This window comes from Lissotriton vulgaris, chromosome 10 (genome assembly GCF_964263255.1).
Source record: "Lissotriton vulgaris chromosome 10, aLisVul1.2, whole genome shotgun sequence".
In the NCBI taxonomy this organism is placed as follows: Eukaryota; Metazoa; Chordata; class Amphibia; order Caudata; family Salamandridae; genus Lissotriton; species Lissotriton vulgaris.
The window spans coordinates 485,863,418-485,879,898 of record NC_141698.1 but is presented as its reverse complement, the minus strand read 5'-3'; the positions used below and the strand labels follow the sequence as shown (position 1 = coordinate 485,879,898).

At 42.1% G+C, this 16,481-nt stretch overlaps 1 protein-coding gene across 1 annotated transcript in view; it reads right to left on the bottom strand.

The window, feature by feature from the left end:
- RGS11 (regulator of G protein signaling 11) overlaps nt 1–16,481 on the bottom strand; it is a 1,486,254-nt gene that overhangs the window by 1,213,698 nt on the left and 256,075 nt on the right. The gene's annotated exons all lie outside the window — the stretch shown is intronic.

Here is a 16,481-nt window from a genome sequence, read left to right as displayed (position 1 = left end):
TAAAAAATCAGACAGTTGGAATCCCAAGGGCCCCTAAGTTTGTGTACGTCTACTTCCCTTCAAGGGGAAAGCGTCCCCTCATTAAGGAATGTCCCATCAAAGGCAATAACCTTTTCTCACACAACGTCTTCCATGATAAAGAGGACATCCTTAATAGGGGGAATATTATGAAGCTCTGTTCAGCACTTTCAGGCCTAGAAGATATTACCTCTAAAGATATCACATCCAAGCCCATGAGACCAGGCAATATAAACAAACATACTGAAATCTAATTTGTTAATTTACAAATGGCCCAGCTTTTTTAGAGACATCATGGGAAACTTTATGACTGGAGTAAAACAATCTTTGGCCCTGCTACACAGAAATATCTAGCAATTTTACTGCCCAATCCAAATCCAGGAGATTTCACTCGCGTTTGAAACTAAATGGGCGTACAACTCTATGCCCTACTTAACGACTGCAGGCCAGTCCTGATCAACGCATGATGCATTGGGACCAATGCATCATCCAAAATGTGATTTCTCAAACTTAATGATAAAGGTTCCCCAGACTGGAGCCACCTGGAGCTGCACCCATAGGGACAATGTACCTGTAGACCGAATATGTTTACTGTGAACGCTTCAGCAGTATTCCTAGTTGCGCTTCTCTAAAGGAACATCCAATTTGCAGTAAACAAACTCATCAACATTATGTAGTGGGAACTTCTGTGAGGATTTCCTCGTGGTATATACGAGGCATGAACAAATCTGCAGGAAATGTGGGCAGCGGCCTCTATCGTGTGGCCTAGTCATCTGGAGTTTTCCTCCCCATCCATTTCCTCACCACATGGAGATCACCCTCTGGAGGCACACCAATATATCTCAATAGCTGCTTAGGAGTAAACTCGATTTCAATAAGAAAAGGGGATGATGATTTTTAAAGTTCAACTTGCTAAAACAGCCATAGTCAAGCCATGCACTTAATAATCAGCAGCATGTATATCCACCCTAACCCATTACTCTGGAAGAGATCCTTACCTGTTCTCATCCCAAATATTAAAAGCATTAAGGCTGGAATTTGGAAACACAATATGGCTAATTACTAGAGATTTCAAGGCCAATTACTTGATATTGGTCCTGATTCACAATGGCTGAATGGTGATAACAATCACTGGAACATCCCACCAAACCTCATGCAATTTAAAAGGAAGGATGCACATGGCTCTCACATGGGAACATCTCTATGTGCTGGGTTTTCTGAATGCTGAATGGGAAAACCCAAATTATCATCCTGTGACCTATATGCACAATTCTGCAGGCAGACTTGCAACACTAGATTATATGGGTCTCAAACATGTGCTTCCACCTGAACAGAGCTTTTACATTATTGCCATTGTTAGTAAGTGATCACGGTCTCAAGGGTGCGTGGCCTGTTGAGCAAAGATGGTAAAATGATCCTCCAGAGCCCAGGGTGGGGAAATCTAATCCTGGCGGCTGACAGCAGTTTTCTGTGCCATTCGTCTACCCTGACACATGCTTTGAGGGGGGAGAAGCAGAGGAATCTGTGGCTCTTATGGAGGCTTATGGAGGCTGAGGAAAGCGGACCAGCAGTGACGAGTCACGGAGTGGCAAGAAGGCCTAGTACAGTGATCTGTCCTCATGAGCTGTACTCTGCCTTACCAGGTGGCGGCCTGAGGAGTTGGCCTGTGGCAGTTGGCCTATGACACTGGATGGAGTAGGGCTGCGGGAGGTGATTGGTGCATATTCTAGGCAGCTGTCTAGGTGCAAGAAGTGGCGAAGGTGCTGTGTATGGGGGCCCGCACTGGATGCCATCAGGGAATGGAACAGCAGGGACTAACCAATGGGGGATCGCTGGCACCGCAACCTCTGGAACTTAGGTTGCATGCTGTGAACCGGCTCCAGCAGCAGGCTGAACCTGAACAGCCTGGAAGGCCTCATCTGCCACAGCATGAGATGGGATAAGCTGCCGCACCAGGGTTGCCTGGAGTGGACATCTAGCTGAGGCTGCTGTTACTCACCCCTCCAACTTCCCCTTAATTCTTGACGGGAGCACAACAGAGTGGCCATGTGGCTGAGGTTGGGGCTCACCCTGATGTGGTCATAGACACCGGGACCCCTGTAGCTGAAGATGATTCCCCCCATGGGGTGGCCATGCTGTGGATGGACTAGGGGGACAGACATTAGAAACCAGCACTGTACCTGAGATCTGCTAGGTAGGGAGGAGAGGCTCACACTGGGCCTAGAGCCTGGGTACAATTGACTCAGGTTTGCGTACAGCCTCAGGACCTTTGCTGCACTCGTCCCGCTCTACAAGAGAGTGGCGTTATGGCCGTCTGGATGGTCTCTGGGAGACCTTCCTTCCTGCTCATGTCTGCTCCTTCTGGATTAGCCAACTGCTCTAGTCCCCTCAGAGAGCTGATAGGCAGCTCCTGCTTGGCTGTAGGCTGTGATCAAGAGACTACTTCATTGTCTGGTGATTCTACTGTTTTGTAGGTGTGCTTTTCTGCTGTCAGAGGGTACAGAGTAGCTATAGTGGAGATGGTGTACCTTGATGTAAGTTTGACTATATGGCGGTGTTCCCACTCTGACCCGAACTTTGGAGAGGCTAAAGGGAGACTCTGGTATGCACCATGAGCGTGTCTACCTAAAGGCAAGTAAAAAGCATATAGGTCCTGTGATTCCAGTTTGAAAAAAACTTAGAGGGACTAGGTTCATAACGAGGGATCAATATCCTGAGGAAAGCCAGTGACCAATTAGGATGGTAGTAAGTAGTGTAAACAAGTTGGTACAGGCAGAGGGGGTAATGGAGATGTTGCTCCTGCTATATACCAAATCTTAATTTTTGAACCCTGTAGAGGGGAGGCCAATAACAAACAAATAAAGAATTGTCTTTCTTTAGTTAAGTTTTACAGCTCTTTTATCTAAGAGTATGGACCCGCCTTTCTCGTGTAGTGAGGTCGATAGAGCTTGTCACTTGTCTGGCCTGAGGGCTGTTGTGGGCCATGGAGGCACCCTCTTCGGGCAGGCTGGTCCTGCCTTAGGCATGGGACCATCAACTGTATTAACCTGGCTCTTCTCATCTGCGATTAGCAATCGCTTTTCTACCTCTAACTGCCCTTGCATCGCTTAGTTGCCTTCGGAGATGAGATGTCTTAGGTGTGCTGCACCTTCCCACGTTCCATACGCTGGGGACCATGTGGCCACAAAGACGAAGGCTATATCCACTTGCAGCACAACAACTAACTGCTGAGGATAAATTAGATATAGTTCTGGCATCTATTGATCTGTTGCGAGTATCTATGGAAAACAAGCTTAGTTCTTTGGGAATAGATGGTAATATCATCTGCGACGACCACAGAAAGCTGGCGAACTGAGTGACTGATACTGAAGGTAGGCAGGTTGATTTCCAACCAGGGTCGGGGGACTCTCGGAAGGGTCTGCAAAAGGATTGTGTTAAACTGCTAGAGGATCGAGCTGACAATGCAGAGGGGCACTCACACAGGAGCAACCTTCATCTTGTGGGTCTCCTAAAAATGTGTAGAGACAGGATGCAATTGCCTACATGGATCCTGGATAAGGTCCCTCACACCCTCTGATGTCTTGCTGGCCTTCTTCTCCATCGAGAGGGAATACAGGGTGCCAACTCGCAGACTTGCGCTATGGTCACCCCAGTGCCTCGTGGTTCTCAAGCTCCTGCACTTCAAAGACAGGGACGCCATACTTGGCGTTCCTAAAGCTGCAAGCTCCCTGATGGTAGACACTCATTGTGTGATTCTGTTCCAAGATCATATGCTGGCCGTGCAGCGCAATAGGGGAACCTTTTAACACATAAAGCGCAAACTGCAGCAAACCTTTCGACAGGACACAGCAATTACTATAACATTGAACTTTCCTAAATCAGATTGACTAGTAGTAGCATAGTATCGAGGACCAACCTATCTCTTTATTCCATATTACCTAAACCTAACTAGCCCGCCAATTCCAAAGACTTTAGAATAAATCACAACAAATTATATTTGCTTCTCAGTTCCGATCTCATTAACAATCATTCTCAACCCCCTTTGACGGGCCAATTCACCAAATATGCATTTTGTCTTTAAATACATAGCTGGTTGCATACATTTACCAAATTGGATGGTTGCTTGTCACTGGACAAAAAGGTTCTAAGAAGAACGTGTGCTGCTAAATTACTAATACTAACTACCACCATATTAGTGACAAGAAAAATTAAAGGAGTCTCTCTCTAATCTCCATTACTTAAATTCTTACTTAATAAGCACAAGCAAGCGCAAAGACGCAAACAATTACGATTAGGTAGCGCTGAGCAGTTGTCTAGAATAAAGATAACATAATATAAGATTTGTAAACATAACATACCTGCATGTGAGCAGTATACTAGCTATTTGGGAAAAAAATATTACCAATAACATAGAACACATAAGTATTAATAATGGTGCACAGACAGAATATCGAGTTTTTTATTTCGACCTACATTAATATTGAGTTTTAAATATCGTAGGGATAGAATATCGACATCAAGAATATCGGTGACCCAAATATCGACCTGAAGGTAAGAAATATCGTTTTTGTTAATATCGAAATTAGTAATATCGATAGCAAAAATATCAATGTTAATAATGTCGATATTTATGTTAGTGTTATGTATTTTAGTATGTATTTTGTATGTATGTGTGCCACATGTTTTGTTATATTTTGTATTTTTTTTAACATATGTATTAGTTGTTTAGAAGTTAGTCATTTTTTTTTCAGGTTAATTTTGTGGTTTAGTACCTTAGCGGGTTGTGGGGTTATAGGGAAATCGGGTGGGAGGTAATTTAATTATAGTAAATTAATTCATAATTTTTTTGGAATTTTTTTATTATTTTTAAATACATTTTGCATTTTATTTCTGTGGCGGGTTGTGGGTTTAAAGGGGAATAGGGTGGGAAGTAATTTATTTGTAATTAAGTAATTATTAATTTTTATTTATTGGAATTGATAATTAATTTATTGTTGATTAATTATTAATTGGCAATGAATCTTTATTAATTGATAAATATAATAACTATATTAATTTATTATTGGTGCAAGTTGCGGGTCTATAGGGGAAAAGGGTGGGAAGTAAATAAATTATAATAAATTAATTAGAAATTTTTATTTTTTTGGTATTGATAATTAATTTATAGTTTATTTATTATTAATTTGTAAATCTTTTTTTAAATGAATACATTGATAAATATATTAATTGTCTTAATTTAGTTGTGTGTTTATAGGGGAATAGGGTGGGAAGTAATGTATTATAATTAAGTAATAATGTATTAATATTTATTGGTATTGGTAATTAATTTATTGGTAATTAATTAATAATTGGTAATTAATTTCGAGTAATGAATATTTATTGGTATTGATTATTACTTTATTGTTACTTGGCAAAAAAATGTATTAATTAATTAATTGAAAATTATATTTATTGTGTTACATTTTATGCAGAGTGGGTTGTGTGTTTATTGAGGAATAGGGTGGGAAGTAATTTAAAGTTGATAAAGTAATTAGTAATCTTATTTTATTGGTATTTACAATTACTTTATTGTAAATGTATTAATAACTAATTATTTAATACAACAAATTATTACATTGATAAGTATGTTATCTTTAAACTCTACACTATCCAACACTTTCCCTACTGTTGCACTCTCTGGAGTGGGAATAGTAATGTTGACCTCTACGCTATCCAACACTTTCCCTACTGTTGCGCTCACTGGAGTGGGAATAGTAATTTTAACCCTTTCGTTATCCAACACTTTCCCTACTTTTGCACTCTTTGGAGTGGAAATAGTAATTTTTACCCTACACTATCCAACACTTTCCCTACTGGTGCACTCTCTGGAGTGGGAATAGAAATTTTTACCCCTACGCTATCCAACACTTTCCCTACTGTTGCACTCTCTGAAGTTTGAATAGTAATTTTTAGCCCTACGCTATCCAACACTTTTACTTCTGTTGCACTCTTTGAAGTGGGAATAATATATTTTTTCCCTCCGCTATCCAATATTTTCCTGTATTGTTTAAGTTAATACTGTTTATAATTTATTTTAAAAACAATCAAAATATTGTAGTTTTTTAATTTGTTATATATATTTTTTATATTTGTATTTATATTATTTTTGTACGTGTATATATGTATTTATAATGTATATATTTTTTAACAATGTATAAGTTATTAAAATAATTGTTTATTAATATTATTAATTAAGTATATATATATATATATATATATATATATATATATATATATATATATATATATACATATATATATATATATACATATATATATATATATATATATATATATATATATATATATATATATTATATTTTATATGCATATGTTTAACTTATTTTAACATTAAATATATCAGTTTTTATTTGTATTTTGTCAAATATTTCTAACTATGTTTGTTTTAATTATATGTATTATTTACTTTATTTTACATTATTTTTTTAACATTAAAAAAACGAATTATTTTCAATTATATTTTTGACATCGATATTTTTTTCTCTATGTTTTTGTACTTACCATGATGTAGATAGGATGTCAATATTCTTGACTTTGATATTTTTGTCACAATATTTTTGTACCTCAATATTGTTGTAGTCGATATTTTGTCAGTGATTCAATAATAGCATTAATAATTAGGCCCTCACCAAGCCCTGGGACCCCAACCCCTAGCAGGTCCAGCAAATCCTGCTCTCAGTCCAGGATGTCAGATCACCAGTGCGTCAGCTGATTGTGAGTGTGCTGGACCCCAGAGCAGATAGACTGGCCAGCGCTGCTGGTGCTCCCGAAACCTCTACCTGGACCCAGACCTACCCCATGCTTTCAGGGTGGAGGGGAGGTGGTGCTGTCCAAAAAAAACATGTTGTCACCTCTACCTCTGAGAACAAGGCCCGGGCTGTAACCCATCTGGGTGCTACCTTCCGCAAGTAAAGCAGCTCATTTTTGTCACCTTTTTTGTGGCACTGTTCACTGTTATTATGCTGGGTAGGGATACAATGTAGAAAGAATAACAAAATAACAGGGAAAAGAAGTAAGTAAGTGAAATAAATGTACACTTAAGAAGACTGAGGGAAAGATAATAAATAAAAAAGATCAGAAAAAAAGTTTTGGGAAAGAAGGATCATAAAGATGTAGGGAGGATTTAAAAAGTAGGCACCAGCAACATAACAGAGAAGAAAACAAGATGACCATGCCGATGCGTGACCGAGTGGTGCAGTTTGAGAGATTGGTCCCCCTGAACATGCAATCTGCATTGCTGTACGTCAGAAATGTCATGCAAATGGGCAGGATATGCAACTCCGCCCACTCGTGGAACTCCGCGTAGTGCAGCCGAGTTTTTTGACTGCTTTGCGGAGTTCTGCGTAGTACTGCTACGCAAACTCTGCCCGGCTTATCCTGGATTTAAAAAAGCTGTCAAAGGCATACATCACTACATTTCACCAGCAGGATACTCAACAAGAGGGAGACATTTTCTCTGGTACATAAAGTAGCCCTGTCCCCAGCAGAGCACTACCGCCCACGTTGTCATCATCCTTAGCAACATCTCAGTGGCCCCATAGTAAGAGTCAGGCTGAGCCTGGGACACCAAAGCAACAGAGTACTGCAATGAAAAAAAGTGCTTCGTTCAGCCTCACAAAATCTGGGTTCAAGATGTCACCTGCATCAGCGGCACCAGAAAGGAAAAAAATCGAGCTTACCATTGTCAGCATGTTTAGGTCGGAGGGGCAGTACGAACGCAACCATCCAATGGCACGTTTGTACAATGCGAAGCTGGTGAAAATGTTAGCGCTGGACCTTCTCCCTTTTTCTTTTGTGGAAGGGGTGACTTTTCTGGAATTTGTGATAGCCGTCTGCCCAAAACTGAAGGTCCCCAGACAGTCCAATTTTGCTAGAGTTGCTGCTCCAGCACTACATCACGACGTGCTGGAAATGCTTGGGCAAGCTTTGCAGCAGAGTACTGTTCACAATATCCAACTGACAACAGACATGTGGACCAGTTGCCAAGCCACTTATTACATGTGCATCACTACACACTGGATCTCTTTTGTGGGTGTTAGAGAAATGATACCTGCAGCAGGTGTTGTTGGCACTGCTGAGGTTTTTAATTCCACTCGTAAACATGCAACTGTAGCCATGTTCGCCATGGAGAAATCTTATACTGCAAACATTTTGGAAGAGTTTAACAGCAAGGTCTTTGAATGGCTGCACCCAAGATGACTTAACATTGGTTTTGTTGCCACATACTATGGCAGTAATATAGTTAAGGCCATTGGCGATGTTGGCCATTTCAGGGTACTGTGTTTCGCGCACTGCATTAACATCATTGTTCAAGACTTTCTGAAAAAAGAATACTGAGTCAGCAATTTACTGACCACCTTCAGAAGAATATGCACACATTTCAGCCATTCTTTTAAAGCCCAGAAGCAGCTGAGGATCATTCAACATGACCATAGAATGCAGGTCAAAGCACTCATCCAGAAGGTGCCAACACATTAGAACTCAATTTATTACATGCTTGAATGTCTGTTTGAGCAGTACAGACCAATCAATGACTATGTCATGCAAAGATTAGGGAATGCTACTGTAAAAGGCATTTCCAATGAGATGGACCAATGGGGCCTAGTTAAATGCCTGACAGAGATGCTACTTCCTTTCGAGCTCTGCACCCATGAAATTAGCAAGGAGGACTGTACTATGGGCCAAGCTATCCCATTGTTGCACATGCTAGCAACAGCTGAAGGCAGTGTCTGACACGTATGCAGGTGTGGAGGAAAAAAATGAAGAATATGAGTTGGTGCAGAGCTTAGCCCTTCGTGTAGCTGGAAATACAAGAGTACACACTAAGATTGTGTCAGACAAACATTACATTTCTGCCACAATCCTGGATTCACAGTACAAATCAGCACTGAACACTTAGACATTAATTCCTTTTTCAGAAGTGGATGTTGCCCAGTACAAAACTTGGATAGCAGAGGCAGCCAGTGACTAAAAGAATGGATGGTAATTAAAGGCCCGGTACTTCAATCCACAACAAGTATTGCAGCAGAGCATCCAGAGTCAAGTTTAACTTCAGAGTCTGAGGGCAGTGTGTTTGGCTAACAGCAGTCACCAACACTATCAACCACAGCAGGAACATGATAATTAGCCCCAGTAAAATTGGCACATGATTGGTATCTACAACAAGGACTTGTTAAGACAGTACTGATGCAAAGGCAAAAGAGTCCCACCAAAGCGTAGCACCCCATAGCATTGAGTAGATGGTCCAGGCCTATCTGGATGACCCAACAGAGGTCTACATTGATCAATACCCATTGGTGTATTGGTATGGGAAAAGGCGCCTATGGCCAGTCCTCAGCACTCTGGCGATAAACTATCTGGCTTGCACTGTCGCAAGTGTCTCTTCCAAGCGTGTTTTCAGTGCTGCTGGTGCCATTGTAACAGTCTCTGGCCCAAAACCGTGGAGAGGTTAACCATGATCAAAATGAATCCACACTTTATACAACAAGAGTACTACATACATAAAACACAGCAGGAAGATGATGACAGTGACTTAAGTGACGGAAGAAGTGTGTTAGATGACCTACTTCTGGTTGAACCACCAGAGTTTGAGGACGAGTTCTCCTTCCCTGACAACTTAGCTTTCAACTTGTTACTTTCGTTCTTCCTTATTTACTTTTATTACTTGTGTGTGTCTCTGTCTTTCTGGTTCGAATCACAACAAATCTATCACCACAGCTTCTCTTTTTATTGCCATTTTAGAGTTTCAGCTATGTGCACTTAAGTCCACTCCGACGAATCCTGCTCCATCCTCCTGACTTGCCCTAAATCCATTTCCCTCAAGCCAGACATTGGATGGAGAATAGTACAAGAAATGTTGCCTCGTCGAGCCCCTCCAAAAGAAGTGGAACAAAATCACACCATGATGACTATAGCTAACCTCCATTCCAAGCCAAGAGAGACTGCACTTTAACTTAAGATGAGAAGGAACAGGTAATGATGGCATGGATTGGACACTGCCTCTGAGTGATTGCTGATTGTGTTGTTGTTTGTTGAGCATGAAGTGAAGTCAAAGTGTACTAGTATTTAATCTACACACTAAAAGTGACTCATTCAAGTCAATGTTTCCCTTCTTGTTGTTTAATAACAAAATATTACTTCTACTGCAGGACGATCCATTGCATTTTTGAATCTGGAATCTGGACGCACTCGGTACACTACAGACTGAGTTGGAAAACACCATGATGATGACCACATAGTACTCACTGGGGTTGGAATAGTTATGTTTATTTAGAAAGGAAAAACGTTTCCTTTTTTGAGTCCCCTCCATTACCAGGGTTTCCCCACGGTGAAATGCTTCATCATTGGGGCCATCCCAGCCCTCTACGGACTGGGGCGTGCTGCGACTTGCAAAAAACGTAAGAGCACTTAAGTGATGGACTATGTGTAGTGCAATCGGTGTTTGTGAAGTGGAGTGGAATTATAAGGTGAGTTAAAACTACCTACCTAGTGGGCTACTAATAATTTATTCTTGCTCCTAGGGGGTCAATTAAAAATGGGTTAGAATACTAGGGTTCCTAGTAACAATGAGATAGGTGTACCTAATAATTCAGGTCAACATGTTTCAAGCATTCCCCAAGTTCTTCTTCAGGACTACACAGGGACCAGCCCTGTGTTTGCCACTCCTAATTGGGCTCAAGTGAGGTTTTAAAAAATAATTAAATGCTGCAAAAGTAAAGCATGCATTAGTACATAAGTAAATTGATAGTCACGTAGTATCTGTAGGAAAGAAAACACACAAAATATGGTTAAGGGGTACATGTCCCCCCAAAAGTATTCACATAGTTTCTGTACACACGAGACACAGAATGTGATTTAAACTGCGCCTTTGTCCATGCTTGAGAAAAAGAAGAAAGCCAAATGGCGTGTATTTAAAAAAAACAGGAGTCTAAGAGCACTGTGAGAGACACTCGGTGATTGTAACACACAAACACCGCATGTAAATTGACAGACCGTAACATACATAATAGGGGACCTAGCTTTGCCCCATGGACGCGGAGAGTTGGTGGTATCTCTTCGATCTGAGAAAGAAAGAAAATGCGGGACAAGTTTGGCTGTGTTAGCGGGCGGTATGCTGCTGAAAAAAGAAACGTGGATGTCTTCAGTCCGCTTATCGTCGGCTTTAGAAGGATGCCCGATACAACAGAGCATAAAATGTATGTAATTTGGGTCTCTCTGAGAGCAGACAAGCAAGGCAAATAGCACAATAATATACTGCTGCCCTGTACTGTTGACTACTATACCAGTTAGTAAGTACTAGTTATCATCATTAACCATCAATTCATCATCATGGATGCATTTCCTTTTTCTCCCTTAAAAGATATATGATGTCGTCTGACAAGATTGAGTGTGTTCAGTTGTTGTTATCTATGTATACTGTTTGTCTTCGTCAAACCTTTCCCTCAAATACCCTTTCCCAGCCATTCATCAAACCCTAACCTTCTTTCCCTGGGCTGTGCGATTTATATTGAGGTGTGACTAAATTAAATTTAGACCAATAATTGGTCACACACATGTTGGGGCGGATGTGGTGAAAGCAACACTAATTCAATTTCAATCAAGGTAGAGCGAGGAACTTCTTCTGCTTGCCAACGCCCACCCATGCCCAGTATATATTAGCAAGTCAATTTTTTCTCCAAAGGAACACAATCCATCATAATTAATTGCAGGCATCGATTGGATACATCATCCCCCTCCTAAGTTCCAGCACTAAAGATTATGCTTGGGTCAAGTCTGTGGCTCAAGTCAACTACAGTGAGTTTGTAACTTATTGAACTAGGCTAACCCTGCCACCATTATGAGTTATTTTACTTTAGCAATGCTAATCATCAATATTATGGTTTCTTGTCTGGCAGTCTTCTTGTGTACTGCACTTCGTTCTACTACTCCTTTCATAGTCTCTCTAGGCGACTGACTGACTCATTTTCTTTTTTTGAAAATGCTACTGGCAGTGTCTACTGTGTACTACCACCACAACCATGGCATCTTGGGAAACCAAACCATCCTCACCATGCAGCCATTGGTGTGCTTAAGTTTAAACATGATTCACAGGTAAGAAAGAGAAAGTTTGGGAGAGGTATAATTATTAATAAAAAATAATTCATTAATTCACACGCCCATACACTTGAGTTCAGTTACTGACTGTATAGACTAGAAGGAGAGACTGACAGTACTAGTAGGACAAGTGACTCAGTGAGGTTACCACATCTATTTGTTTGTGTGTTACAAAATCGACAGAATATTTAAATCAAGAACTTGCTTAGGCCCTGCAGCAGTAAAGGAAGGAAACTGTGTGATGTAAAAGAGTAACCCCCCCACAAAACATTTACATTGTATGTAAAGTTTAAGTATAAAAATAATTTAATCCCCTACAAAATCAACTATTGTAAAAAATCCCACAACACCTGACCCACCCCCTCCCTAACCCCAACCAATGTCCAAAAATATAGAGTCCAAACAATGTCTGTTAAACAAAATTCAAAACTAAAATTGTCCAGAAATACATATAAACCCCACCTTTTCCCCAACGTAGCCCAATGCCCACCCACCAAAAAAAAAGAATAAAAAAAGGGTAATCCAACTGGATCTCTATCGGTGGGCTGGCATGTCTCCGGTAAATCGTCAGGACCTCCTTCTCTAGGCGCGCCATTCAGAGGAGCATGCAGCGCTTATGAGAAGTACTTTATTCGGCGACTTTGTCACCATAAAAGTAAACATATACAATACAATACATTTCCATCAGATAAAAATATTTAAGATACAATTAAAAAAAAACGATTTGCAACTCCAACACCGATTTGATACTCATAGATCCCCATCAGTATATTAACCTCACGGCTGCAGTTTCAATAGGCGGGATCGTGTCATCCATACACTTCCTAAAAACTTTGCTACCCCGCAAATCATAAAGGAAGATGAGGAGTCAGTAGAGAGGACCCGAAGGGCTGATCTGTGACACCTCAAACCCAATTCCCTGCACACAGGTTTCAGCCAAAATTTGCGCGCCCCTTTATAAGCAGGGCAGGCGAAAAATACGTGGGCCACTGACTCAGTTGGTGCCGCACATCCAGGGCATGAACGCAGGAGGGTATCAGAATTAGACCATCTTGACGTGAAGTCATGCACCGGAAGTGTCCCATAACGCAGTTTTATATATAGAGCACGGTCAAGGGGTTTGGTTATCAAGTCCAAGAAAGGCTCTAGTTTCCTCGTGCATTTAAATGACAAAAATAGGTCCGTAAGAGTGCCTCCTCCTAGGTCCCTCCACATGTTACTCTGGACCCAGTCCCAGTATAGCTTTTTAATGACCTCCTTTGATGGCGGCGATTGTGTCTCCCAAGCATCTCTTAGGCCTAACTTGAGCACTAAGTCCTTCAATTTGTGCAACCATCCAATTTTTTTCCCGGTATCCAATAGGAGGAGATCATCCAGCCCCTCAGCATATTTAGCAAGTTCTTCCGTCCTTCGTAGGCGGGTCCAATAAAGCAACGGGCGTAGTCTTACCAGGTCATTTAATGCTCTCTTGCCCAGATCTAGTCTTAGGGGAACTAAAGGGGTGGAGGCAGGGAGAGCCACCAACTTTCTTAAAAATTTGTTTTCCGCAGATGTTAGATCGGATACATTTTCGAACCCCCATAATTCAGCGCCGTATAATGCAGCTGGGAGGATCTGGCCCTCATAAATGGCCATCGCCGGGGATATAGGTTTACTGCTGGATTCACGGAATTCCCTCAGGACCATCCCCGATACCCTTTGATGGTTGAGTAACATTTTGGCCAAATGATCCTTCCATGTCATACGGCTATTTATCCTAACTCCAAGGTAGTCAAAGGACTCGACCAACTCCAAGGGGACATCGTTCAACAGGAAGTTATTTGTAAATCTCTTAGAGGGGGAGAATGCCATCAGTTTAGTTTTTGAGGTGTTGATGGTTAAGCCTCTAGCTGTACAAAAGGAGCTAAACCGATTCAGGAGTTTTTGTAAGCCCACAGGGGATTTGGAGATTAGTATGGTGTCGTCGGCAAAGAGGAGAGTGGGGATTCTTTCCCCCGCCAGGGATGGAGCATCCGACTCCTCCCCCTTCAGATGGTCCACCACTCCATTCACAAATAGGGAGAAAAGAGTCGGAGCCATAACACAGCCCTGGCGTACTCCTCTTTGCACAGGGATTTTCTCGGTCAAATTCCCCTGGGATCCCCATCTAACCCTTGCATAGTTCCCCTCGTGGAGCCTTATGACAAGGGACAGGAGACCACATGGGAATCCCATTTCACCTAAAATCTCCCATAATTTTGCACGTGGGACCAGGTCAAATGCAGTTTTGAGATCTATAAAGGCCATATATAGACTGCCTTTCTTGATGGTGACTTCCTTCCAATAGATAACAAAAAAGCGAAAGACCTGGTCCATCGTGCCTACCTTCCTTCTAAAACCCGCCTGCAGGTGCGAGAGAATACTGTCCCCCTCTATCCAATCTCCTACTCTTGAAATGATGACCCTGCCGACTACCTTCTGAATTATATCAATCAGACTTATGGGCCTGTAATTCGCAGGGTCCTCTCTAGCCCCCTTCTTGTACACAGTGACGACCTCCGCCCCCTTCCAAGATTCAGGAACCTGGTGACCCCGGGAGATCAGATTCATGATTGTGGCAATTAATTTAGCCCAAACCTGCGGCTCAGCTATCAACAAATCTCCGGGGATCCCATCTTGTCCGGCTGCCTTCCTCGGGATTAGATGTCTAATCGCCGTCTCTACTTCTATAGACGTAAAGGGAGGCTCGTCCGCCCCTACGAGACCACCATCCCACCGACTAACTACCTCACAGCAGGGCTTTTCCACATTTCCACCATACAGTAGTGAGAAATGGTCAAACCACTGCTGGCTGGTTATATGGACAGCCAAGGGTTGCGTTTTCCTACGTCTAGAACCATTGATCAGATCCCAAAAGAGGTTCGGGTTCCTACTTTTAACAGCATTGGATAGATCCAGCCAATGCTGTTCCTCCCACTCACTTTTGGCCTTTAATTGAACCTTGAGGTAATCCTTCCTGGCCGCTCTAACCATCGAAGGATCCCCCAAGGTTAGGGCTTTTGTTAGCTGATTCCTTTTGCCCTTGCACAGTGGCGTATACCATGGTTTACTAGTAGCGGGGGGGTTCAAGGCCACCCTATTTCCTTCCCCTTTCGAGGTAAAATAATTACCAACGTGAACCATTGCATCCTTATATGCTAAGTCAAGAGGGGGGTATAGTGCCCTGCTGGTCTTATGTTGATCCAGCCCGTCTACCAGCTTGGAGGTCAAGCCCTCCACCAGCTGCTTTATCGCCCCAAGATCTTCCTCTTTAAGTTTGGCCTTGTCCCATTTTAATCTTCGGTTGTTCCTATAGGGGATAATCTCTTTAGATGATTTTAAAGGGCCATTCAGCCTCTTAACTTTAAGAGTACCCCAATAGAACTTACAGCACAAGGGGTTATGGTCACTATCCTGTGTTGGGAGGACTTCCATATCTATAAGCTCCGGCCAGAAACTAATATCCATCAGGATGTAATCGATACGAGATGGCCCAGTGAGCCTATTAAAGGTCAGTGCCCCAGCCTGATCAGATGTAGTCCTACCATTGAGGGCTCTGAGCTTATGGACCCTAGTCAGTGTATTAAGTTGGATTGCCCTCGCCGACCACTTCCTGATGGGGGGTAGAGATAGACTTGGGATGGACCATTTTGAATCCTCCTCCTCGATACCCAAGGGGTCATCCCCGAGGAGGGGTTCAAACGTGCAGTTAAAATCCCCCCCCACGATAATTTTTGCTGCAGCGGGGCAATTATCTAGGGCGGAGTCCAGGGCTGCTAGTGTCAAAGAAGCCGAATCCCCAGGTGTCCCTCTCGCATAGACATTAAAGATGTCAAGCCTGCTACCTACTGACTTCCCCTTAAGGGAAAGATGGAGTATGTCCTTACACTCAAGATTATGGGGTGTGACCTCCAAATTTAATTCCACTTTAATCCACACCATAAGACCACCCGCAGGTCTACCCTTCCCCTTACTTGTTGCTGGTAGGAAGTAAGTAGAGTACCCTGATTTATGTAGGGGTAGTAGACACCAAGTCTCCTGAAAAAGGCAGACATCAAACCTCTCAATAAACGCGTGCCATTCTGGGATATCTAGCTTCCTTTTTAGGCCTGCAATATTCCATGAAAGGAAATTTATTACCTGCCGACCATTGGGTGCCAAGGTTAATTCCCCCCCATTGACACCTATCCCATCCGCCCTGTTCTTGTTCTTGTGTCCCCCCCCCTCCTGTACCCGTAGAGTAGGTATTATAGGGTGGCCAACCACACTAGGCATTAGCTCATCAGAAAGAG